Source organism: Protopterus annectens, chromosome 8.part0 (genome assembly GCF_019279795.1).
Source record: "Protopterus annectens isolate FY-2018-M chromosome 8.part0, PAN1.0, whole genome shotgun sequence".
In the NCBI taxonomy this organism is placed as follows: domain Eukaryota; kingdom Metazoa; phylum Chordata; order Ceratodontiformes; family Protopteridae; genus Protopterus; species Protopterus annectens.
Window position 1 is genome coordinate 1,832,357,394 of NC_056741.1, and position 27,408 is coordinate 1,832,384,801.

Genomic DNA, 27,408 nt, shown 5'->3' on the forward strand with positions numbered 1-27,408 from the left:
ACACTTCTGATTGTTTCAGGGTATGTGTGAAAATTATTCTTTATACTCCTTATTTATTTGATTCCACCTTAAGTTCTACTTAGCCTAGTACCTACCCATGAACCTATTGACCCAAGGGCCTAAGTAAGCCTAGCCAACAACATTCCCTGGCTTTTGCCACCCAAGAAAGTTAGTTATTTTCCTGTGCCCCTGTCACGCAGAGTCACAGAAGTGATCCCTGGGGTGAATTTCCTGTTTCCCATCCACTCATCAAGATTTTTCTTGAAGAATGCTAATGAGGAACTCTGCTTGAGATAGATGTGTAGCTTGTTCCAGAGTATGGGAAGTCTCTGGGACAGGAATCTATCCCTCCAGTGTGTAGCCCAGAGGGATTTGGATTTCTTTAGGTGTAGCATGTCCAACAGCTCTGGGTTTGACATGGCTTGTAATGTTAGGGAGAGGGGGTCTATATCACGTTGTCAAACTTTTAAAAGTTCGAACACCATATGGTCAACACCATGTGTTCGAACTTTTAAAGTTTGAAAACGTAATAAAAAAAACCTCAAACTTATCTGAAGGTTGTAAGTAGGGGGCAAGCCCCTCTGCACCGCAATGCTGGGGGCTGTGCCCCCCACCACTCCCCACTACTTAAATATGCCAACTCCGAGATCACACTACATTGCAGGAAAGGGAAAGCTTACCTTACGGAGATCTCCTTTGCAACGTTTGATGTTTTACAAGTTCGAACATATGGTTTTGACCATATGATGTTCAAACTTGTAAAAGTTCAACATGAATGGGACCCTAGACAGAGATCACCTCAGAGTAGGAGATATGCTACGGAGTAAAGCTGGTGTTTTTTGAGATGATCAGCATAGGGCATCTGTTTGAGGCCGGTAATCATCTTTGTGAGATACTTCTGCAGCCTTTCCAGCTGTTGTAGATGTCTTGTGAGGTACATTCCAAAAGGGGCGTTGTACGCTATAATGGGTCTGAGTGATGAGTAGAGGGGAACAATGAACTCTTTTTCCTGTATGAGAACCCTTTTGTGATGAGGTGTGCCATGTAGAAAGATTTCCTGTCTAATGTGGCAATGTGATTATCAAAGGAGAGACTACTGTCCACCTGGGTCCCAAGGTCTCTTATCACACTTTTGGTGTTAAGTAGACTGCCATCTATGTGGTAGTTCATGGGTACAGAGTTTTTACTAAAGGGGATGACAATGCACCTTTTGGCATTGAGCTTGAGGCCATGGCTCTGACACCAGGCATCTGTCTCAATGAGGCCCTTCCATAGGATGTCCACATCATTTGGGTACTTTACTATGGCTCCTAGTTTGCGGTCATCTGTGAACTTCATTAGCCAGTGACCTTTCATGCTAGTCTGTACTTCGGAGAAGTAGATACCAAACAGGAGATGACCCAGGACTGAACCCTGTGATACTCCACTTGTCACTGGTTTGAAGTTGGATTTGGAGTCTGCAACTTTTACAGTGTGGGTTCTGTTAGTGAGCCAGTTAGCAGGCCATCTTATGACATAGGGATTTATACCTAGTCTAGTGAGTTTATCTATAATTCCAGAATGGGGGATGGTGTCGAAAGCCTTGTTGAAGTCAAGATTGGCTGTGTGAAGCACCTTACCCTTGTCTACGGCTTTGGTGACTGCCTCGAAGAAGTCAGTCAGGTTCAGGAGACATGATCTGCCTTTCACAAACCCGAACTGGGTGGGGTCCAGAGTTTGGAGGTTAACAATGTCTTTGTTTATTAGTTCCATGACGATATGTTCCATAGCCTTGCAGACCAGGCTCATCAGGCTAATAGAGCAATAGTTCCTGGGGTTTGTGGTGGCTCCCCCTTTGTGAAGTGGGATAACTGTTGCTGTGCACCATTCAGTGGGCACAAATCCTGACGTGAGGCTATGATTGAACATGGTAGTTAGGTGGGGAGCCAATTTGTTCTGAAATTCATGTAAAACGCAGCCTGGGATGTTGTCCGTTCCCATGGATACTGTGTTCTTGGCTTTAGAGAGTGCAGTTTTTACCTGCATAGCTGTGATTACAGGGACTCTGCATTCTTCCGGTATAGATATGGGCCCTTTAGGGGGTGAGAGGGGGTAAAGTTAACATTGAACCTATCTGCCAAGATGTTGACAATATCAGTTGGTTCTGTAATTTTCATGCCATTGTGCTGTAACTCAGAGTAGATCTGGGTGTTGCCCTTGAGATTCTTGACATAGCTATAGAATGCTTTGTTGTTGTCCTTGGAATCAGTGGTGATTTTGTTTTCATAGCTAGCTTTGGAGGATTTCATGAGGGATCTTAGCTTCTTACTGAGGCTGATCGGGGTGCTTCTCCACTCATGGGATTTTGCAACAGTTTCTTCCTTCTGTTGTAGAGTTTGTTTATGGCAGGGGACCACTAGATTGGCTTCCTTTTTTTGGAGGATAGCATCTTGGTTCTGTTAGGGATAGCATGATCCATGCACTCGTGTAAGTGTTATAGTGCGCATTTGTGTAGGATACAGCAGTTGTAACTGTATTGTCCATCTGCATGGGTGTCATGAAGCTCACCACTTCTGTCTTAAGAAGCATGAAGTTGGCTTGGAGAATATTTTTATGGTGGTTTCCTTAACGGGAGGTGGGGGCGGGATGTGGATATCTAGGGTGATTAGCTTATGGTCGGATCTGACCAATGAGGAGTTGACTTCAGGTTTGGAACACTCATGTTGGTATTTCTAGGTCTAGGATATTGTTGCCTCTGGTGGGGGTGTGGATGGGTTGATTCAGGGCATAGGAATTTATGAATTCCAGAAAGTGTTGAGCAAAGGAGTTGGTACATGAGTAGTTTTCCCAGTTAATGGTGGGGTAGTTGAAATCACTCATTATTAGGGTGGTTGGTTGAAGTAATCCAGATTAATTTCTCATAATAGTTTGATTCATACTGTATGGTTATAAACACATCAAGATGTACTGTTCATTATTCGTGTCTTTCTCCATTTTGTCTGATCCTTTACGTCCTGCACTAACAGCTATGCATTTTGTGCTTGCCATCATGCACCTTACATTTGTCATTTGCTTTTTCTCTGCTGTACTTCTACTTGCACATTCTCTCAATATACATGTTTTTTATGACATCTTCTGCAGTCTTGTTTAAAGCAACCCATATCAATTTCACATGGGAGTTTGCCACTTCTGATATAAACTGTTTACATGAGATAGTTAAGACTCTGGCTATCAGTACACTTAACCGCTTTTTGCGTAATTCTACAGTGTTTTGGCCACAACAATCTCATTTTCTGTGTTCTAGGCACCAACATTTGGCAAACCGTAACATTCTCTTAGAGATTCCTGTGGGGGCCTGCAGTTCAGGAAAACTCTCAAGCTCCACATGCCAAAAAAGGCACGTCACTGTTGTAGTCAGAATGACATAACCTAAATCACTGAAAAAAAAACATTACCCTTCCAGTCCAATGTAGATATGGTGGTTTGTGCTGCAGCTATTTCCTTCTTGCCTCCTGTCCCCCTTTTCTACTTCCCCTACCACTTACTAATACAACTCTCGTCTAAAGAGCATCTGAAACTTCTTCTCAGTCATTATTATCTTTCCATCTTACTTTTTTTTTCTGTCTTCTAGGTCTGCTTCCATGCAAGTAGCACTCAAACTGGTTTTAAAACATAATATTGCTATCACTGTTTTTTTAATAGTGAATAATATCTACTACATTGTTTTAACAGTAATTTTCTTAATATCTTTTTGTTTGCATATGTTATTTTGTACATTGTTTCTATTGATCTGCGTTTTATACCACCTATGCTATATATTTGTTTGCATTTATGTATTTTTTTCCCATCCAGGCTGAACCCAAAATAGGCGATCTTGGATCAGTGCTACACTAGTTAAGAATTTTAAATAAAAATAAACAAAATAAATCAATTACATATATTCGGACACATTTCTTAGATAACACTCTTTTGTAAGTAAATATTCACCTCTCTCTCTCTCTACAGCTGTTTGTACTTTTGTTGTAAACTTACAATTTTCATCTGACCTGCGCAACTCTGCCAGTTATCAAAGGATTTGAATTCAAATGTTTCTGTAAAGTTTGTATGATTTCCTTAAATAATTTGTTATATGGTTTAAATAGGATTTACCAGACTTCTTGATGGTCTGTAAATTTTGATGCTTAATGACCATTAGCAGTGCAGGAACTCTTTTGCTACATGGATATCATTGATTATAGGTATCTCTACTCTCTATAAATGGAGAACATATTCAGATTTTTTTTTGTTATGAACAGTCACACTTGTAGCCTTTCTCATGCAACTACTTAGTCTGCCATCTTGGCTAGCATGGGAGTTCCTTCTCATCTGCTTCATCATATAAGGTCCTTTCAGCAGAGTTTGACTGAATGGAGTTGGTTATTCTACATATGAGCTGGACTTGTCACCATTTATCTGCCCCAACACATCCATTCATTCTGTGTTTGTCCACTTGATCTATTGTAGAGCCATGGAGAGCCATAGCCTGTCCCAGTATTCCATGGATGCAAGACACTGAAGCTCTTTCTGAGCAGGTGTCGGTCCAGTTCAGGGAATGCACACCTGCAGAGAATTTATGTGATCACATATTAAAATACAGCATATCTTTGAAATGGGGGAGGAAACTAGCACCCAGCAAACCCCGTGCAGATACAGGGAGGATGTGCAGATATCACTTAGAAGGCACCCCAACTAAGACCCAAATTGGGAAGTGTTGACCACCACTGTTCCAGCCAGCAGAAAAATGTGTTGTTAAATGTACAGAGTAAAGTGGTATTCTGTAACGTGTCTTTTAGGTGCTGTAGCAGTTGGACAATTGGTACAGACAGCCAGTACAGAAATGCACGTTACTAGCAATTATGCTATAATCTCCTTCCTTCCTTTCTCTCACATTTTATCATACTCCTGACTACTGCCTGGCAACCTTCACTTATCTTTCTCCTTTACATCCAAGTGCCATCCTTTTCTAACTGATTCACAATAACTTTAGTTGTCTTTTTTTTTTCTTCACATTTGCTGATGGTCGAGTTGCTTTCATAGCTTTTCTCACCTTCTCTATATGCAGCATCTTTTCTAGGAGGTCACCTGTCTCCTCCTCCTTTCAACACTCCTGAATATATCTCCTCTCACTTTATGGCCAAGGCTCTGGGTAGGAAGATGTGTTAGCTGCAAGCACTGATGCAATAATGGATAGAGGGACATTGGCATTATCACTAAAAGATGGTTCGGTAATAAGAGAGATGGGGACATGGAAGTTCCAGGGTACAGGCTATCTAGGAATGACAGGGAGAGCTGGAGGAAGAATATCAGTCTATGTGTAGGAGGGGATGAAATGCAAAGCTAGCTAGGAGGATGAGAAATACAACCCTAGGGAGGGGGTGAGGTAGCAAACAGAGTCAGACCCTATGATAACCATCCTGGAGGATGTAGAGGAAAGTGGGAGATGTACTGACCCTTAGATACATTGAGTTATACTGCTGGGAACTCTGAATCTGCTAGGAACAGACTTTGACTTTGGGAACTCCAGAGTATTGAGTCAGTGGCGGTATAAGCAGATGGTATGGAACTGTACTAGAAGTGATAGAATTCTAGACATGGTTGTAACCAAGGCAGAGGGGACCGTGGATGTCCAGATGAAGGCACCAGTACAAACAGTTATCATGCCATTATTTGGAAGTTAAGAAATAGAGACAAAACTGATGGTGTAAGATTTTAGTTCAGTGGATTATACTGAGGAGAAGGAGGACAAAGATGAGTTAGTGTTCTGGAGGATATGGGCAAGCTATAGGAACAGTTCAAGAATGGAGTACTCAGGGTTCTGGACAAGGATCTTGGGAACAGGGAAAAAAGTAAATAAGAGATGGAGGTTGAAGAGACTACATAGGACTTTTAGTCTAGCAATTAAAGTGAAATGCATGGCATACAAGAGGCAGAAAGTGATGTTAAGAGGAGGAAGTAAGATGAAGTAAAAGGCAAGCAGAAGGGCAGCAAAGGTACAGACCAAAAGGTTTTTTTCAGAGTATACAGCTGAAAAGAAGAACAAGAACTGAAGGATGGACAGGGCCTGGCTGAGCAAAAATAAAAGATAGATTATAGAAGACTGAGGTAAAGCAGTGGTACTGAATGAATACATTGCTATGGTCTTCGCAAAGGAAAGGTAGGGAAAGGTGCCATGTTGGAAGAGAAGTATGGGGTCAGAATAGCAAGGCAAATAGAAAGATACCAGGATAGAGAAGGTGGAGGTGCCACTGTCAGACCTTAAGTAGGATAAAACAAAATTACCATGTAGGATGCCTTCCAGGGTCCTCAGGAATCTGGCCAGTGGTCCTGGTAATTCTCTTAACAGACATTTTCAGTAGATCACTGGCCCCATGCAGAAGGACTCTAAGATAGCATGAATGGTATCCTTGTATGGGAAAGGGGGGCAGGAATAATTGAACTACAAGCATGCTAACTTAACAATATTAACAGAGAAACCATGAAGAAGAATTTAATGGGAAGCATTGGTATGGTTCTAGAGGGCAACAGTCTCCAAGACAGAAACCAAAATGGGTTCATTGAAAATTGAGCTGTTGGACTAGATTGAGTTCTCTGTCTGTCCCAGTACAACTTTACAGAGAAGTACCAGCTGTTGTAGTGTGTATGAAGCTTTTTTTGGATTTTAATTTGGTCTCACATAGGTGGCAGCTAGGAAAACTGCAAAGGTTGAGGGTAAGATCAGGACTGAGGAAATAGGTTGCTGCCTAATTAAAGGGGGTAAGATGCAGAAGCTTATGGTGAGGAGAAGGAGGATATCAAAAATAAGAAAAATCAGTAGTGGAATACTGCAAGGTGTGCTTTTGAGTCCAGTACTTTCTAGGGTGCTTTCTTCAGGAATATCTAGGAGAAAGAAAGAAGAACCTTTACTGATAACAGGAAAGTAGGTGCAGCAGTGTATGTTGGGGAGGAGTCTTAGGAAGGACTGGGAAAGGCTATCAAGTGGGGAGAAAGATTGGGGAGGAGTCTTAGGAAGGACTGGGAAAGGATATCAAGTGGGGAGAAAGATGACATTCAGTGCAAATAAATATAAAAGTGATGCACCTCAGCCAGAAAAATCCTAGTGTATCAGCTGGGGTGGGGATCTGGGATTAATCCCATTTAGATAGGACCACCAGAAGCAAAATGAGAGGTCCTTAGAGACACTGAACAAAATGCTGGCTTATATTTTCAGGCAGACAGACTCCAGAAGCAAAGAAGTCATGCTTCTGCTCTACTGGATCCTGCTATTATCACATAAGGAATCCACATGTGAGAAGTGCAAATATTATAGCTGGTGACAAACTTCTCATAGAAGTTGGCTATCAGTATCCATACCAACAGCATAGCTACACATTGGATAAAAAACATAAAACCTTCCTGTGCAATGGTACTTTATTAACCACTTAGAAAAAAGTACAGTTTTGTACCTACCATAAATGTAGATGTTCGAGGATCTCCATTGCTGCAGTCCTGACTAATGGGTACTCCACTGCCCTCCATCGGCCCGAATACCAAAGGGCTAGATCTGGCGTCGGTCATGGCGCCCGAGACTGACGTGGTGTCAGTATAAATGCGCATGACCGACGCCATAACTTTAGTCTTTCTTGCCTCAGATGTCAGAATGCAAAAATAAAACACCACCCAAAAACCCCAATCTAAAAGAAAAAAGGGGGAAGGAGGGAGGGAAAATTGGACTGCAGCAATGGAGATCCTCGAACATCTACATTTATGGTAGGTACAAAACTGTACTATGTTCTGCCTCCCATTGCTGCAGTCCTGACTAATGGGTAGAATCCCAGAGCCACGGAAAAAACAAAAAAGGGAGGTCGGACAATAGCCTGAGGAGCTGCAGACATGCCCTGTAAGACTGCAGTGGCAAACCCAGCCCTAGACGTAGAATAAAGAGGCAAATGATAATGCTTCGTAAAGGTATGTACAGAACTCCAGGTAGCTGCCTCTAGAATGTCTTTAGTAGCTACCCCTCTTAAAAAAGCAGTAGATGTGGCCGTAGCCCTAGTAGAATGAGGCCTGATCCCAACTGGAACCTCTTTACCATGATGAGAATAACAAAAAGCAATACAATGGCCAATCCACTTGGAAATAGTTTGTTTCGAGACAGCCTTTCCACGGGAAGTCACAGCAAACGAAACAAACAACTGATGAGAACTTCTGAACTCTTTGGTTCTGAACAAATAATATCGTAACTGCCTATGTACATCCAAAGAATGCAAAACTTTTTCCCCTTCAGTTTGGGGGTCAGCATAAAAAGTAGGCAAATGTATAGACTGGTTCAATGCCACATTAGAAACCACTTTAGGCAGAAAAGTAGGATTAGTACGTAAGGAAACTCTGTCCCTGTGAAAAATCAGAAAAGGTTCCACTGCCATGAGAGCCTGTAATTCAGATACCCTTCTAGCAGAAGTAACAGCCAACAAAAAAGCAGTCTTCCAAGACAACAACTTCAAGTCAGTCGTAGCTGCAGGTTCAAAAGGAGGCAGAGTCAGCTTCTCCAAAACAAAATTAAGATCCCAAGCAGGAATAGGAGCCCTCCGTGGGGTCTTATATTCTTTGCCCTCTAAGAAATTGTTTAAGCAATGGATGTGAAAATAAAGGAGGGTCACCAGCATAGTGAGCAGAAATAGCTGCAGCATGCACTTTAATAGAAGAGAAAGACAAACCTTTGTCCAATAACATAGTCAAATATTGCAATGTACAACTCAAATCAGGCAATGTGACCTCAAAGCCTTTAGCTGAACTCCAAAGAAAAAATCTCTTCCATTTATCAGCATAAACTTTTCGAGTACTAGGACGCCTGGCTTCCAAAAGAACATCCAAAACTTGTTGAGGGAGCTGAAGGCCCTCATTCTCTAAAACTGAATGTGCCAGGCTGTCAGGTGCAGGGATCGCACCCTGACATTGAGAAAATGATTGTTTTCTTGAGACAATAAGTGAGGAATCCGTGGTAATGGCCAAGGGGCCTCCTGAATCAAACTCCTCAACAGAGGGTACCAATGCTGACGAGGCCAATCCGGTGCTATAAGGATCATGCACGGTTTGTCCCTCCTGACTTTCAACAGGACTTTTGGAAGAAGAGGCAGAGGAGGAAAGGCATACACGTGAAGGTTGCTCCAACTGAAGGATAGAGCATCTATTTTCCAGGCTTTCGGATGAAACAGCCTTGTGCAAAACAGAGGTAGTTGGAAATTCAGAGGAGAAGTGAACAGATCTATGTCTGGAGTTCCCCAAGCCATGGTCAACTGACGAAACACCTGAGGATCCAACTTCCATTCGTGAGGATCCACCATTTGTCTGCTCAGAACATCTGCTAATGAATTTTGTTCCCCTGGCAGAAACTGTGCTCGAAGAGTGATGTGCAGACCCAAAGCAGTTTCCCATAACAGCATTGCTTGTCTGCAAAGAGGGTAAGAATGAGTTCCCCCCTGCTTGTTGATGTACCACATGACAGTTGTGTTGTCTGTTCGAACCAACACCAGTCCCGGGCGAAGCAGATCCTTGAATGCTTTTAAGGCAAATTGAACTGCCAGCATCTCCTTCATATTGATATGCAAGTGAATCAACTCCGGGGGCCAGGTCTTGAATCCATTTTCCTTTGAAATGAGCACCCCAGGCTGACTCCGAGGCGTCTGTCGTTAATATCTGACTTGCCTCTGGTTGGGTCACAGAGAGTCCCTTGTTTAGGTGACATTCCTGAGCCCACCACACAAATTCCTTCTGGATGCAAGGAAGAATCCGAATGACAGTGTCCAAATCGTGGCTGTGTTGAGTCCAAACGCTTTTGAGATACCATTGTAGCTTCCGCATATGCAGTTTGGCATTGGGAAGTACTAGAATGCAAGATGCCATGAACCCCAAGGCTTGAAGGACTGTCCTTGCAGTCAGCCTGGACAGGACTGATAGCTGTAGGAAGTACTGGTGAAGATTTCTTTGTTTGTCCGGGGTAAGAAATGCCATCTGAGTCGCTGTATTCAGACTCACACCCAGAAAACACATCTCTCGTGAGGGTACTAGACTGGACTTTATTTCGTTCACAGAATACCCCAGGCATCCGAAAACTGTCATCACACACTGCAGATGTCGAAGTAGGTCGTGCTTGTCTTGAGCCAGTATCAAACAATCGTCCAGATAGGGATAAATCTGAATTCCCCGTAGTCTGAGAAAAGCTATTACTGGAGCCTGGACTTTCGTGAATACCCTGGGCAGTAGATAAGCCAAAGGGCAATGCAGAGAACTGATAATGCAAATTCCCAGTCCGAAACCTCAGGAATTTCCTGCAACTGGGCCTGATAGGAATGTGAAGATAGGCCTCCTTGAGATCCAAAGTCACCATCCAGTGATCCCTGCCCAGCATAGGCAACAGCTGTTGCAGTGTTAACATCTTGAATTTCGAAATTCTAGAAAGGTGTTTAGAATGGATAAATCCAGAATGGGCCTCCAAGTATTTCCTTTCTTTGGCACTAAGAAAATACGGAATAAAACCCTGTGCCCCTTTCCTTGAAGGAACTTCCTGTATTGCCCCCAACTGGAGCAGAGAAGAAATCTGTGCCTGTGCTTCCAATTTTGCTGATGAGGCACATCCAGCATACCGTTGAAAGGCGGGAAAGTGTGAAAATAAAATTTGTAGCCTCGAGTTACAATGTCCAACACCCATTTGTCCTGGGTAACCAAATGCCAATTTCCGTTGAAAAGTCCCAGTTTTCCGCCCAGAGGAGCTGCCAGCAAAGCAGAGTCCGGCAGCCGAAGACACAGGTCATTGGGTCTGCTTCCGAAAGGACTGACCCTTGCCCTCCCCAGCAGAAGGGGTAGAGGAACTCAAAGACCTAGAAGTAACAGGGCCCTGAAAGGAAGCCCTACCTCTACTACGCCTCGACTTGCCTCTAGAATGAAAATCCGAAGAGGGAAAAGACCATCCCTTAGCAGGCCAATTCCTATTGAATTTAGGAGGCTGAACCTGTAAAAATTCCTTCACTGTCTGCATAGATTTAGCCGGCAAGAAAGACTAAAGTTATGGCGTCGGTCATGCGCATTTATACTGACACCACGTCAGTCTCGGGCGCCATGACCGACGCCAGATCTAGCCCTTTGGTATTCGGGCCGATGGAGGGCAGCGGAGTACCCATTAGTCAGGACTGCAGCAATGGGAGACGACGAACATCTCCAACAACCACTGGAGATGCATGCTTCACAGCCAAATCTCAACAGCACCTTTACACCCATTCTGTACCACAAATAGCTTCTTATATCACTAACTCAAACAAGGGTCATGACAGTGGTTTAGCCAAGCCCTTAAGGCTACAGAGCAGCCTCACTATGGTGATGTACTACTTATAGGTGACTATAGTATGCCACACATATAGGAACATAGGAACAATACCAGGCAAGTGGTTATGGGGACTATAAGATGCCTAGTCATATAATCCTTTAAGTGGACACACTTAAAAGTTCTGACCACCCTTTACAAGCACTTGATAGTTGTCACCTCCCAAATTGAGCAGGGCTGTGCATGATAGCCCTAGTGTAAATTTGTATGTACTCATCCAGTCAAGACTAGCCTTAAAAGTAGCCAAAGTAGTATTTTGACCTGTAATGGTAACTTAATTTATTGGCTGTGAACACATTGAGTTAGGAACCTATCTGTCCAGCAAGTCTTGTTTGTTGGTGTAGATTTAGGTTCCTAGTGCAAGTGTTATGCAAAAAAAAAAAAATTGGGGGTCAAATAGGGGATTCAAGTTACCTCAGTGCAGCCAGTACGCTACTGAGTATAAGGAGAGTCCTGCTAATTTATAGGGATACCTGAAGGAATTAAAGCCTTTAATTTTATTGGCTAAAAAACTTTGGGGCCTTGCCATTTGAGCAGTAGCTTGGATTTGTCCATGCCAAAAGGGTCATTGTATTAGATGATGGGTCTGATAAGGGAAGAGTGCAGTGACAGAATGATTTTCTTTGACCTTGAAGACATTCTCATGGAAATCAACTGGGTCAAATAGGAAGATTTCCTGGCTGTGATGAAAACATGAAGATTGAATGAGAGGGAGAGACCATGTTGTCCATGTAAATATCTGGGTCTCCTATCACCATATCTGTTTGAACAGGAGTACCACTTATATGAGGTAAGAGCAGCTTTTTTGCATTTGCTTAATACTGCTTTTGATACACAAGGTATATGCCTATTACAGCCCTTATTGGGAACAGTTTAGTTTAGTGGATGAGCAGATAACAGTGCCCAGCTTACAGTCATCAAGTAAACTTGGAAGCTACATTTCTATGGTATTGCCTTGGATGACTGCAAAATAAACACCAAACAGGAAAGGGCCCAGCACTGATTGCACTGGTGTCCCACTTACTTCCAGTTTTTTGTTAAAAGAGGGTACCAGTAACTTTCACATTTGGGATCTGTTGGATAGACAGTGTACAGTCCAGCAGACAGTGTAGTAGTTTAAATTACGTTTAATTTTTCAGTAGTACAAGACAGGGATAGTGTCAAAGTCATTGGCCAGGTTTAGATAAGCAATGTGTACAGTGTAACCACTATTCAGACTCCCTAAACTCTTTCAAAGATGATTACTAGGTTCAGGAGACATGGCCGGCCCTTCATGAAACCAAACTGATTGGGGTCTAGATTAATTAAGCTGCCGTATAGCCACATAAATAAGTTCTGCTGTGATATATTCCAGTGCATTGCATATAAGACTGATGAGTCTAATGGGCATATAATTGTTTAAGTTTGTAGAAGGGCTTCACTTTGTGCAGATAAGTCATAGTGGCTGTTCTTTTTGGCATCTACTTTTCTGAAGTAAAATCAAATAGTAAAGGGCTCAGGCTGGCTAAGTGTGCAGGTGACTGCAAGCTAGAATCAGTCACTGAATCCCCAAATGAGTTAGCTATCCTGCAGGAAGGTTTGTCCCAAATAAATAACTGGTACCAAAATCATGAACTGAAACTAAATGCCAAAAAATATATTATTGTATCCTTTGAGAGATCATCTAGCCCACGGATCTACTGGATTGACAATTCACCCCTAAGAGTCGACCCAGTTGTTCAGGATTTGGGAATTTATGTAGACAGTGACCTAACTTTTGACTGATGTGTCCATTGTTGTAAGAAAGTCCTGTACTGCACAGCTTATAAGCGAAAGTTTTATGTCTAGAGCTAAGGATGCCACTGTCCCCCCTTTATTTATTGACTACAATATCCCCTTTGGCTTACATCTGTTCAGACACATGCAACAACTGGAGCACCCACAGAAATATCTTATTAAAAAAGGATACAAGGTATAAAAAACATGTCCTACATGGGCTGACTTAAAACCCTGTCACTATGTTCGGTTTCCTGCAGACTGCTAAGAGGTAACCTGTGTCTGGTATACAAGGCATCCTCTGACCCAACACTGATGGATTTACTCTACATCAGCAAGTCAAGAAATACTCAATCTAAGGATCTGAATCTCTTCTGCAACATCAACAGAATGGTTTGAAGTTACAAGTATATCTCAGAGAGGATACTGCTGCTCTGGAACAGACTCCCCATTCATGTAAAACAAAGTTCATCCCTGCTCATAATCAGGTGCAGCTTGGATCTGTGGATGGGAAACAGAAAATTTACCCCAGGACTGCCCCATGTACTGCTAATGGACAGAGGCATCTCCCAAATGTTTTATCACATGCATGTGTCCTGTCAGATTATCTGTGATATAATCCCAGTTATTCTCAGTAGGGGTAATATATAATTATTCAGCATGAGATTGGCAAGGCCAAGCTGTAACCAAATGGGATAGGTTAGAGGGCAAAAAAGGGAAATTGTCTAGGCTTAAAATAGCCCACAAGGACAGCTAGCCTAGTATTTAGCTATGAACCCATCAGTCACAAACACTGTGGATGGGCTGTGGTTGAACAGTTAAAGCAGAGAATGAGGTAGTATATATACTTGGCACTGATGAGAATGCAGCCTGGTATGTTGTCTGGTCTAATGGAATTATTATTTTTGGCATTTGATAGGGATTCTATGGCTTTTCCAAGATTAATTAATGGATAAACTAATTTTTCAGGGCTAGTAGGGGTCAGCAGTGCAGGTAAGTGGGATTTGCAAGATGGCTGCACACTGATCAACAGCTTAATGTCAGCTCTCCCAGTGTAAAAGCAGGAACTGAGAAATAAGTGAAATTGTCATTTTTGGGTAAATTCAGTTACTGGCTAGTAAGTAGACTAAATGACAGAAGAGAAATTTAGAGAACACAAAAGAAAATCAACTAAAAACTTGAAGAGAAAGCACTGACTGGGAAGAATCCTGCAGCTGTTCAGCAAAAAAGCTGTTCAAGTTTCAGCTTAGGTACAAGAGGTGGCTTCCAGTATTTAAGAGGAAAAAAATAAGTCAAATATGGCCAAAGCTGATTAAAATAAAGAAGCATTGAAGGAGTATATTTCTACTCAAATAACAAAAGGCTGGAATGATACAAGAAGCTTTAGCTAACTATTCAGGTGAATTGATGAAAATGCAACAATCAGAAGATGAAAAGAAAAGGCTGACTGAGACTTCTCAAGAAGAAATGTATAATCAATCTGCAGGAAAGTCTCCAGGAATAGGTTGTGTTCTTGTGGAAGTTTGGAAGTTAGGAGGGAAGAAAGTGATAAAGATCTGGAAGGTTTTGTTTAACAATATTTTAAAAGGGGGGAATCACTAATATCCTGGAAGAAAGTTGTGGTGACTGTAATACCTAAAGATGGTAAGACCCATATATATGGAACAATGTGGTTTTGCAGGGAGGAGGCAAACGTTTGACAACATTAATAAAATAGTGATGATAAAGAGGGAAGTGGAATGTAACAAAATACAGCTGCTGTTGGTGGGTCTTGACACAGAGAGTATTTGACAGAGTAAGCAGGGATTTAATGAGTTTGAAAATGGATGCATTTGCATTTTCTTCCCTAATATAATAATAAAATTAGGAGGATATATGAAGGATAGGAGGCAAGAATTAAAGTGGTAGGGTTCTTCTCTGATAAGTTGTGTCTGAACAAAGGAACCAGACAAGGGGTATCCTCTTTCCCCTTAGTTGTTTGCTTTATATTTAGAGCCATTGTCAAAGAAAATAAGGGACTCACAAATTCAAGGATATAATTGGTATGGTAATCAAGAAAATGTTTATTTGCAGATAATATTTTGTACCTGATAAATCCAGAAAAGGGCACTGGGCACTGCAGTGTTATGGAACATTTTGAGACAGTTTCAAGTCTTTTCGGGATATGAGGATAATTTACAGCTATAGCCTTTGTTTTATTTACCCACACATGAATTGGTTTAGCAATACCCATATTTATGGAGACACGATAAGATGAAATATTTAGAAGAATAGATTAAAAAGGCTTCTGTTTTGGCAGCTAAGGATATATGGGAAGTGACTAAATAAAATGTTTATGGATATGGATAATAAGATACAAGCAGTGAAAATTTTTCAATCCCTTTAGTTTTTTTTTTTTTTTTATATACAGTCCAGGAATATTTTTATCAGCCAGAGGAGAGGCTGTGGACAATATAATTAATAAAAAGTTGAGGGAATTTTTCTAGCTGGAGAAGAGGGCACTGGTTACGTGGGATAATTTGATCCTTCCAGTAGAAGGTTTAGGATTACCGCATTTAAAGGGATATTTTAGAGCTTCACAATTAAAGGTTATATACATAATACAAGCAGAAAGTTATAATTCAAAGAGGAAAGGAATGATGATGATTATGATGATGATGATGATGCAGGGGGAGCTTAAGAAATAAGGAAAGAGTGGCATTTTGGATGCAGATCCTCAACAGCCATACAGAATATTATATTCATAAAGTATTCCAAGTACTTAACCAGCATGAGAATGTAGAAAGGAGATTTTGTTGATAGGGATCTCTGCAAATGGGGGTACAGAGAATAGGTAAGAGGGGGTTGGAATTTACTGGAGAAATGTAGCAAAGTAACTAAGGTACTGGGAACAAATAACTAGAGAGGGAAATGTAATAGAATGGGATGAGTCCTAGAAGGTATTTGGACTGCAGGCAAGAGACTGCCTTCCCTTCCATGGATTGGTATCAAAGTATGGGTAAAGGGAAAGGGAGGTCCTAAGTGAAAGACTTGCTTTGATAGAGTTTTAGCTGAATCTAGAACAGAAGCTGCTGTTAAAAAAGGGGTAATTAGTAGGGCATATAAAATATTGCACAATAACTATAAGAGTCAGCCAGAAGAGGTTAAAAAAGAATGGGAAGGGATACTGTATAAACAATTTATGAGGGAACAATGGGAGGACATATGTATGGCTCCGAAGTATGCAAGAAAAATTTCGAATATGTAGGATTTTTGCGTGGAAGTGTTTGCATATGTATTTTTATACCCGAAACAGACTCCAAATATTTTTCCTCTGGTAGACGGCAAATGTTGTATTGGGGAAGAAACCGGTAACTGAGAGCATATGTTTTGGGAGTGTAATGAGTTGGCAGATTTAAACAATTCCTTACAGAGTACTCTGTCAGACATGCTAGGTGAGCAAATGGGTGTAATTAATGAAATCATTCTTTTGAGGTGGGACACAGAATCATAGCTCTCAACTGTCCAGATTTTTTGCAGAATATCCAGATTTTTTGACTCGTAATTTTAGTCCATTTCTCATAAAATTGTAGATGTTCTTCGTTCCCCATTGCTGCAGTCCTTACTATTGGGTATAGTCCGCGTCCAGTCGGCCCGAATACCAGAGTATAAGGCTGACGTCGGTCAGGGCGCATTAGACTGACGTCAGAACGTCAGGGTACTAATGCGCATGACCGACGTCATATCCCCAGTCTTTTTTGCCGCATGGTCCGATGCAGAAGCAGTTTTGCGAGTGCAGGTTGGCGTTCTGAAATATTTCCGAAACCGGAGTTTCAGACCGAAACAGAGTTGGCTAAGTACCCCGTTGGGGAACATTTTGGTTTTTTCTTGCCTCAGTATTTAACCGGATGTCAGAAAAAGTGAATAACTGTATTTCTTGTGGGAAACAGATACCTCATAGGGATTACCATACCTTGTGTATACCTTGTTTAGGGCCTGAGCACGACGTTGTTGGTTGCCGCTCTTGTGCTAGGTTTGACAAACGCACTATTAAGAGGAGGTTAGACTGTGCCAGGTTAGTGTTTGGGAAGCGTTGCAATTATAAAATGCCGTCGGATGCTCCGACGCCCGCTTCGTCCAAGAAGCGCAAGGACAAAACAGCGAAGCCTAGGGTTGATGAACTTAGAAGGCTCAGTGGAGCCAGTGGTTTTGCCAGGAGTTTCCATGGAGTCTCAGGCAGAAACTTTACTGTTACAGGATGTGCCTTCTCAGGAGGTAGGCCAGGCTGAGGGGGCTTCTCAGGTAACTGTTCTTCCCTCTCTTCCCAAGGTAGTTAGAGCCTCTCCTTCTGTTGCCAAAACTTCTTTGAGAGGTAGGCCTAGTTCAGCTTCAGTGGGGGCTTCTCCTAGCATTTCGGGTTCTGTACCTAAGAAACATATGCTTAAAATGGCAGAAGATTTGATTACTATGATTAGAGGTTCTATGCCCCCGCCTGATAAGAGGCCTAGGGTGGAACCGAGTTTGATAGTTTTGAACAGTGTTCAGAGGCTTCAGAGTCTTCTGCGGAAGACTTGCAGGAGTATCCTACTTATTCTGATTCTGATGTGGATGATTCCACTCCTACAGCTTCTCCTCCTGAGGATTTCTCATTTTCAGAGACTCTGCATTCCATGAGGGAGCACTTTAAATGGGAAGGCCAGGATTACTCTGATTCCAGGAAAAGGCTTAGGGAATTCTTGTTTTTACCCCAGCATAGGCCTTTAGCTATTCCTCCTGTGTTGAATGTGGTGGAAGATGTTTTTGCAGAGGCTTCCCTGAACCCTGACTCTTTGCCTCCTGCTCCTGTTAAGCCTGATAGGTATTTTAGGGTGCCCGAAGCTCATAAGTATTTGTTTAAGAGTCCTAGGGCGGACCCAGAAACTATTTCTCAAGGGCCTAAAGGTGTTAAGGCTTCTGTGGTTAAAAATCCTGTTCCCACTGATAAAGAGGCAAGGGCTTTGGATAGGTGGGGAAAGAAAGTGTATACTTCTTCCACTCTAGCCATGACAGCGTTGAATTGTCAGTTTCACATGCTAAAATATCAGAATTATCTCCTTTCACAATTAAAATCTAAGGTGGATGCTTTGGCGGAAGGTATTGAGTGTAAAGAGTTGCTGGATTTGGTTCATGTGTCTGAACAAGTGGGTAAGCATTCTTTGCACTGTGGTTTTGATGCTGTACAGGCCTCCTCGACGGTGGCTGCTACTAGTTCTGTTCTTCGCAGGCATGCCTGGTTGAAGGATCAGAATTTAGCTGAGCATGTTAAGACAAGGATTTTGGATGCTCCTTTACAGTCTGATGTGTTGTTTGGATCGCCTGTGGAAGCAGTTTTAAAGAAAATGGAGGACAAAGCTAAGTCTATGCAAACTGTTAAAGATTTTTTGCAGGTGCAGCCACCGAAGCTTAGTAGAAATTGGCCTGCTAAGGGGTGGACATATCCTGCTTTTGATTCCCAGTCTAGGGGTAGGTCTAGACGTGGTAGGGGCAGGGCTCAAGGTTCTTTTAGGCCTAGAACAGGGAGTTCACCTGCTCAGACTTCTGGTGAGGGCAGGGGTCAGTCCTTTCGTAAACAGACCCAATGACCTGTCTTTTCAGCTGCCAGTAGATTCTCGTCTGGCAGCTCCTTTGGGAGGAAGACTGTCTCTTTTCAAAGAAAATTGGGATTTAATTACTCAAGACAAATGGGTGTTGGATATCATTCACCACGGTTACAGATTTTATTTCCATACAATGCCCCCTTTCAAAGGCATGCCAGACGTTCCTCCTCCACAAAGAAAGGAGGCTCACAAGCAAGTTTCTCAGTTACTCCAGATGGGGCCATTCAGCCAGTCCCTGTATCAGAAAGGGGCCTAGGATTTTATTCTCGCCTGTTCCTAGTACCAAAGAAGGGGAACACGTGGAGACCAATTTTGGATTTATCTCTCCTCAACACTTTTCTGGACATTCCCAAGTTCAAGATGTTGACGTTACAACAGCTTTTACCTCTGCTGGGCAAAGATCACTGGATGGTAACTTTAGATCTCAAGGAAGCTTACCTTCATGTGCCTATAAGGCTAAGTTGCAGGAAGTATCTGCGGTTTCGAGCTGGAAATTCTCATTATCAGTTCTCTGCATTGCCCTTTGGCTTATCTACTGCCCAGAGTATTCACAAAGGTTCTGGCTCCAGTGATAGCTTACTTCAGGCTTCAAGGAATTCAAATCTATCCTTACTTGGACGACTGCCTGATTCTGGCTCAAGAAAAGGAAGACCTTCTACAGCATCTGGAATATGTTATAGCAGTGCTAAGATGCCTAGGGTATTCTGTGAACGAAATAAAGTCCAGTCTAGTACCCTCTCAAGACATGTGCTTTCTGGGTGTGAGACTGAATACAGCAGCCCAGATGGCCTTTTTTAACCCCGGACAAACAAAAGAGTCTGTCACTTTACTTCCATCAACTATCTCATCAGTCCGTGGTGACTGCAAGGACAGTCCTTCAAGCATTAGGGTTCATGGCATCTTGTATTCTGGTGCTTCCCAATGCCAAACTGCATATGAGGAAGCTACAATGGTATCTCAAAAATGTATGGACACAGCACTGCCAGGATTTGGACACTGTCATTCAAATAATACCTTGCCTTCAAAAAGAATTTTTGTGGTGGGCTCAGGAATGTCACCTAAACAAGGGACTCTCTGTGACCCGGCCAGAGGCGAGTCAAATTTTAACGACAGATGCCTCGGACATTGCTTGGGGAGCTCATCTAAATGGAAAGTGGATACAAGACAAGTGGCCTGCCAGACTACAGCATCTACATATCAACATGAAGGAGATGTTAGCAGTCCAGTTTGCATTAATGGCTTTCAAGGAGTTACTTCTTCCAGGGCAGGTGTTGATTCTAACAGACAACACAACTGTCATGTGGTACATCAACAAGCAAGGGGAACACATTCTTATCCTCTATGCAGGCAAGCAATGATTTTATGGGAGACTGCGCTAAGCTTGCAACTAACTCTTCAGGCAAGGTTTCTGCCGGGAGCACAGAACTCCTTAGCAGATGTGTTAAGCAGACAAATCATGGATCCCCACGAGTGGAAACTGGATCTTCATGTATTTCAAAATTGACAGTGTCATGGGGAACTCCAGACATAGATCTGTTCGCTTCTCCACTAAACCACCAGCTGCCACAGTATTGCACAAAGGGGTTTCATCACACAGCTTGGAAAGTGGATGCTCTGTCTTTCAGTTGGAAAAACCTTCATGTGTATGCCTTTCCTCCTCTGCCTCTTCTTCCAAAGGTACTATTAAAGGTCAGACAAGACAGGCCAAGGATGGTTTTGATAGCTCCAGATTGGCCTCGGCAACACTGGTACCCACTACTACGGAGTCTGGTAAGGAAGCCTCCATGGCCTTTACCTCTGATTCCTCATCTGTTATCTCAGAAGGATGGTCATCTGCTCAATGTCAAGCTTCACTCTCTTCATCTAACAGCCTGGCATATTCTGTGTTGAAACGCAGCAGGTCTCAACTTCCTCAACAAGTTTTAAATGTGATTATGGAAGCTAGAAGACCTAGTACAAGGAAAGTGTACGCAGAAAAATGGAAGAGATTTTTATTTTGGAGTACAGCTAAGAATTTGCAGGTTTCTGAGCCTAATTTGAGTGTGGCTCTTCAATATCTTACTGAGTTATTGGACAAAGGTTTGTCCTTCTCTTCCATTAAGATTCCTGCTGCAGCAATTTCAGCTCACTATGATTGTGACCCACCATTGTTTTCGCATCCTTTGTTCAAGCAGTTTCTTAGAGGGGCAAAGAATATAAGACCCCCGTGAGCTCCTACTCCTGCTTGGGATCTCAATTTTGTGTTGGAAAAACTTACTCTACAACCTTTTGAGCCTGCGGCTACTGCTGAATTGAAATACTTGTCATGGAAGACTGCTTTTCTGTTGGCTATTACTTCTGCAAGAAGGGTGTCTGAGTTGCAGGCCCTTATGGCAGTAGAGCCATTTTGATTTTCCATAAGGATAGGGTATCATTACGTACTAATCCTTCCTTTATGCCTAAGGTGGTTTCTAGTGTGGCTTTAAACCAAACTATTCATTTGCCTACTTTTTATGCAGACCCCCAAAATAAAGGGGAAAAGATTTTGCACACTTTAGATGTACACAGGCAATTGCGTTATTATTTAAGCAGGACTAAGGATTTCAGGCAGTCTCAGCAGTTGTTTGTTTCTTTTGCTTTGAGTTCACAGGGCAAGCCTGTGTCAAAACAAACTATTTCTAGGTGGATTGGCTTTTGCATTGCATTTTGTTATTCCCATCATGGCAAGGAGATTCCAGCTGGGATTAGGCCTCATTCCACTAGGGCTACTGCCACTTCAACAGCATTTCTAAGGGGTGGCAACTAAGGATATTTTGGAAGCGGCTACTTGGAGTTCAGTGCATACTTTCTCTAAGCATTATCACCTTCCTATCTACTCTAAGTCTAGGGCTGGTTTTGCCACAGCTGTTTTGCAAGGCATGTTGTCAGCTCCTGCTTCTTTATGATTTGCCAGCCTCCCTTACCTCTGCTTTGGGATTCTACCCAATAGTAAGGACTGCAGCAATGGGGAACGAAGAACATAGTACAGTTTTGTACCTACCATAAATGTAGATGTTCGAGGATCCCCATTGCTGCAGTCCAATTTACCCTCCTTCCCCTCTGTGTTTAGGGGTGGTTGTGTAGGTGAGGTTACATGCTTATATTTTTGTATATATTCTTGTATATATTGTACATATTTTTGGTGCAGGTATTTTGGGCCTTGTCTTTTTAGGGTCTTCTGACATCTGGGGCAAGAAAAGACTGAGGATATGACGTCGGTCATGCGCATTAGTACCCTGACGTACTGACGTCAGTCTAATGCGCCCTGACCGACGTCAGCCTTATACTCTGGTATTCGGGCCGACTAGACGCGGACTATACCCAATAGTAAGGACTGCAGCAATGGGGATCCTCGAACATCTACATTTATGGTAGGTACAAAACTGTACTTTTTCTGCCAAATCACTGACAAGACATTGAGGACTGAAGTTAGAAAATAATGGCAGACATTTGATTTTCAGGTTTCATATGCATCAGAAAATTCACGCTAATACAAAACCTGTTATTCTGTCAACTTACTAAGTTTGTAAGAATAATATTTAAAGTGTCCATATTTTAGGACTTTGGCTGCCAGTGGGGATGGCTGCAGTCGGGGGTGCAGAGGGTAGAAAGGAAGGTGAGAAATTTGCTTGGGGGGGGCTAGTAGGGGGAGCACGGTATTGGGAACAAGTGATTGCAGAGTGAGGGGTGGTGGAGTGGAAGGAGGCCGGGAAGACATTTGGATTGTGGACTGGTGATTGCCTTCCTTGTCGGGAGCTTGATATAGTGTAGAAAGGGAAGGAGGGAGGGATGGGGAAATCCTGGGTGGGGGACCTGCACTAGTTGAGTTTCTAATTAAATCTGGAGCTGAGTATGCTAATGAAAAAGGGATGGTTGGTGGGGCATGTAAAATGTTGCACGGTGACTGATGGGGTCAATTGGAGGGTATCAGAAAGGATTGGAAGGAGAGATTGGATGTGCATTTCATGGGGAAACAGTGGGAGGATGTATGTGGCTCCCAGCTATGTGGCAGAGTCTGGAGAATTTGGGATTTTTGCCTGGATGTGTTTGCACAGATGCTTTTGTTCCTCAAGCAAACTGCAACAAAATTTTCCTCAGGTGGATAGCAGTTGTTGGGGTTGTGGTGAGGAAGAGTGAAGTGGCTGAATGCATCTGTTTTGGGAGCATGGTGAGTTGGCAGACTTTGAGTGTTCACTGCAGAGCACTCTGTCAGGAGTGGTGTGTGTGTGACTAAGTAACTTATTTTTTTTAGAGCATGGATGCAGGGTCTGGGTTGCCTGGATGTGGTAGAGCCTTTTTGGGTTTGATTCTGGTGGCTGATGGAAAGGCAACTGCTGGAGGATGGAGATCATAGTCTAGACCAACTACACTTGGGGTGGTGAATACTGTGGCAGAGATGGGGGAGCAGGTGTCGGATCTTTAGAGAAGGGTAGCAGTAAATTGCGTAGAGGGGTGGAGTTTATGGGAAAAGTGCATGTGGCGGGTGCTTTGGGGAAGGAGTGGGATTTGGGAGAAGGTGGGAATTGAACAATATGTGATGTTGCTTAAATTATGATATGTAAAAGTATAAGTGATGTGTGATGTTTGTGTATGTGAACTTTTCTTTTTTAACAAGAAGTATTTTATTGAAATATCACTTATGACATAGGCAATCTTAGATTTATATAAATGAAAACAAACTATATTGATGTATTTTCAGTTGCTAACATTTTACATCACATGTAACCTAGACAGTCACTGTCCATCAAACATTACATTGCTCATTCAATTCTTGCCTTCCCTTGAGCCTCATTCCTTCTCCAAAATATTATGTAATGTTGCTGACAACCCTGTAGTGTACTCCTAAATCGCCCAAGTACAGTTTGAGAAAGATGCATCTACACTAAGAATCTGGAATCCTTGCTTTCTCGCACACAGAACAGTAACACTGAATAAGATGTCAGCTCACATACTACACCTCCTACACAAACCATGCACTCAACACAAAAACCATAATACGCAGAGTTACTCACCAGAAACCTACCTAAATATCAGAGACCTTGCAAACAAACATGTGACACGTAATGCAGCACTTACAGTACTCAATACACACAAAAACACAAGAATCAGTGTCTCACCAAATATGCCCCTAAGGCAAAGCACATCTAAACCAAAATTTTTAGTCACAGAGAACTCCATTGTGAGACACACAGATGTCCCACTCACCAGGCTGGACAAGGAGAAAGTTACGGTCAGCTGTATATCAGGTGACAGGTGTGACCCCCGTGCACTGGCCCAGCAATCAAGGAGCCTCAATCCTCACCACTAACACCAGTGAGGGGCATCCATATAGGGAAAGGATAATAAATACACACCCAGTAAAGTACAATTTCCCTTAAGAGTCCACCGAGATCACAGTCAGTCTGGGGCTGGTTTCTCCCTTTCTCTGCAGGACCCCAATAATACTCCCCACTGGCACAGCTATAGGGTTCAGATCTCAGCCTAGTGGGCAAGCTAAAACCTCCAGCACTCTCTCTCTCCAACCAGTGCTTTGTGTCCCTGCCCAAGTAGCTGACACACACACACTTCGAGATAAGAGTTGTATATAACCATACAGACACAGAGCCTCACTGAGAAGATCAGTCAGCAGATCTCCCTCAGACTCCTCCTGCAATCCACTGAAAATGCTTAGCACAAAGACCTCCCTATCATGGTAAGGTTTCATCATGTCAACATGGTACAATTTGTGCCCCTGCCTTCTGCCTAGCAGTTCCACCATGTAGTTAACATCACTTACCTTTCTTACCACCTTGTAGGGTCCCTCCCAAGCTGCTTGCAGCTTGTTGTGTCTGACAGGAATAAGAACCATTACCTGCTGCCCCACAGCATACTGTCTAGCTCGAGCATTCCTGTCATACCACACTTTTTTCTGTTGTTGGGCTTCTGCTAGGTTCTCCTGGGCCAAACCCATGAGTTCCCTGAACCTTGTCCTGAGGTTCAGGACATATGCCACAACAGACTCCTTGTGAGATTCACACTCACCTTCCTACTCATCTCAAATTAAATCTAGAGGTCCCCTTACCCTATGCCCATACAGAAACTCAAAGGGTGAAAAACCTGTGGATTCCTGGGGAACCTGTCTGTAAGCAAATAACAGATAGGGCAAATGTTTGTCTCACTCCCACTTAAACTGGTCTGCAAATGCCCGTAGCATGGACTTGATTGCAGAGTTTAACCTCTCAACAAGACCATTAGTCTAGGACTGGTAGGGGGTACGCTTCAGGTGCTTCACCCCACAGGACATCCACAGACAAGCCAGCAGGTCTGACTTGAAATTGAAACTTCTGTCAGTATTTCATTTGGGAAACCTACCCTGCTGAAAATCTCTAACAAAGCATTTACTGTCTTTTCTGTCTGAATGGAGGACAGAACCACTGCCTTAGGGTATTGAGTAGCATAATCCACTACCACTAGGATGTACTTTTTCCCTGTGAAGCTTGGGGTACTCAGAGGCCCCACAATATCCAGAGCTACCCTCTGAAATGGCTCCTCAATCACAGGCAAAGACATCAAAGGAGCACTCGCCTTGCCTCCTGCCTTGCCTATCCCTTTGGCACTGCTCACAGGTCCTGCAGTACCCTGTTACATCTTTGGAAATTCCAGGCCAATAGAGGTTCTGCATAATATGTCTCTTGGTACGTTTTATGCCCATATGACCTGCAAAGGGAATATCATGGGCTATGGCTAGAAGCACCAGATGGTAGGCTCGAGGCACTACCAACTGCTGTACCCTCTCACCTTCTAGCCCTCTCTCAGGGGTCCACTCTCTATACAGTAAACCTTTGTCCCAGTATACAGATTCCCCTTTCCCTAGAGAATCAGGTGCTTCACTAGCTACCTGCTTCAGGCCTTGCAATGTAGGGTCTGAGAGCTGAGCCTGTCTGAACTCTCTCTTTGTAACCCTTCCCATGTCCCCTTCCACAGGAAGTCTGGCATCCTCTAACAGTGGTGCCTCACTGTCAGTCTGGGACTACTACTCAAATACCTATTGAAAGCGCGAAAGTTACAAAGTGCGAACGCTCAGATGAGTGAAAATGTGGCAAATCAAAAATGTTATTGTGGGGGGCTGTGCCCCCCGCTAAATATGTATTCCAACTCCGAGATCACACTACAGTGAAGAAAGGGCAAATATTACGATCTTCACTGTACTGCGATAAAAAAAAAAACTTCGATTTGTGGCATTTTCGCTCATCTGAGTGTTCACACTTTGTAACTTTCGTGCTTTCAATATGTAACCCTACTACTCACCTCTAACTTTGGAGTCCCTCTGTCCAAGGGAACATCACTACCCACAAGCAGCTGTGGCTCACCTTCAATTTCACTGCTACAGAGTAGCTCCCTCCCTGAAGTAACCACCTCACCAATCCTGGCTGCAAGTATGCAGTCTGTCTGGGTCTCCCCCAGGCTCCTAGACATGTTTGTCTCCTAGCCCGACTGCATGTAACTGCATAAGCACATGGTACTGCCTCATCCAAATCCTTCCCTATCAGGACATCTGCAGGATGGTAGTTCAGTACCCCTGTTGTCTCAAGATAACCTACTACTGCCATTTTGTCTTTCCCATTTACTGGTTCTCTCACCTTTTGTTCCCCACCTTGCCTCCATGGACATCTGTTTGCCACATGGTGCCACTAGTTGCATTCAAAACATTTAACCATAGGTCCTGGACATGTACCTGGACTAGTGGCTTTCCCTGCTACTGGCAGATTCTGTTGGGTTCTGTGTACAAAATTCTATCTGGCTAGGCTGGCAGCCTTCACCTATCTTCACAACAGGATCCGTCAAATCACACATTCACTCAATTCTCTCAGCAAGTACCATTATGACGTCATACGTAATGTTGGTGTGAATGACTGGAGATGTACATTACTGGACTATATGAAGAGAGACATGATTGAGCTCTTTAAATATGTGTCCCAGGCAGGTATGTCCCTAGCCTTTAGTAGCATTCTACCCTCACATAGGATGATACCACAATGTTGTGTCTTTCTGCTTTTCCCGATTAGGGGTCGCCACAGCAGAACTCCGGTCACTAATGATTGTCAGTAGATATTTACGTGCCGAGTTGCGGCCCTGACGCACAACCTTCAACAAAGCTACGCCCATTCACGCATATCTCCACACAGAAGACGGTCTAGCTGAGAATCAAACAGGACAACGTCTTACTGTGAAGTGACAATGCTACATCAGCACCATCATAGCTTAGTTTCTGTTGTCATTCTAAGGGGATCCAGCTTGTGTCAGCCTGGGATAACATGGTTGATAGACAATGCTGCTTTGCCAGAGATGGTCTTCACCCATCACCTCTAGGCTTTCAGTTACTGGCTAAGGATTTTTTAGGCAAAGTCTGAAGAACCAAATTTCCAGTGTGAAAATATCAGTTATAAATAAATTAAAGGTTATACTGCTAAACAATATGAGTTTAAATCAGAAACTGCACTCTCTTGAAGCATTCCTCTCCCTGTAGGATGTTGACAACTGTGGAGTCACAGAAACTTGGTTCAGGGGCACAGAGAGTACCCTGGCCTTGCAAGGCTACAATGCCTTCCACACTTTCAAACTGCAAAATGAACATGTGAAAACCAGAAGCGGAGGAGTATCTATCTTCAT

General features: G+C 43.0%; 1 protein-coding gene across 1 annotated transcript in view; it reads right to left on the reverse strand.

The window, feature by feature from the left end:
- Positions 1–27,408, reverse strand: part of LOC122809662 (RNA-binding Raly-like protein) — a 904,169-nt gene that overhangs the window by 30,468 nt on the left and 846,293 nt on the right. The window lies entirely within an intron of this gene.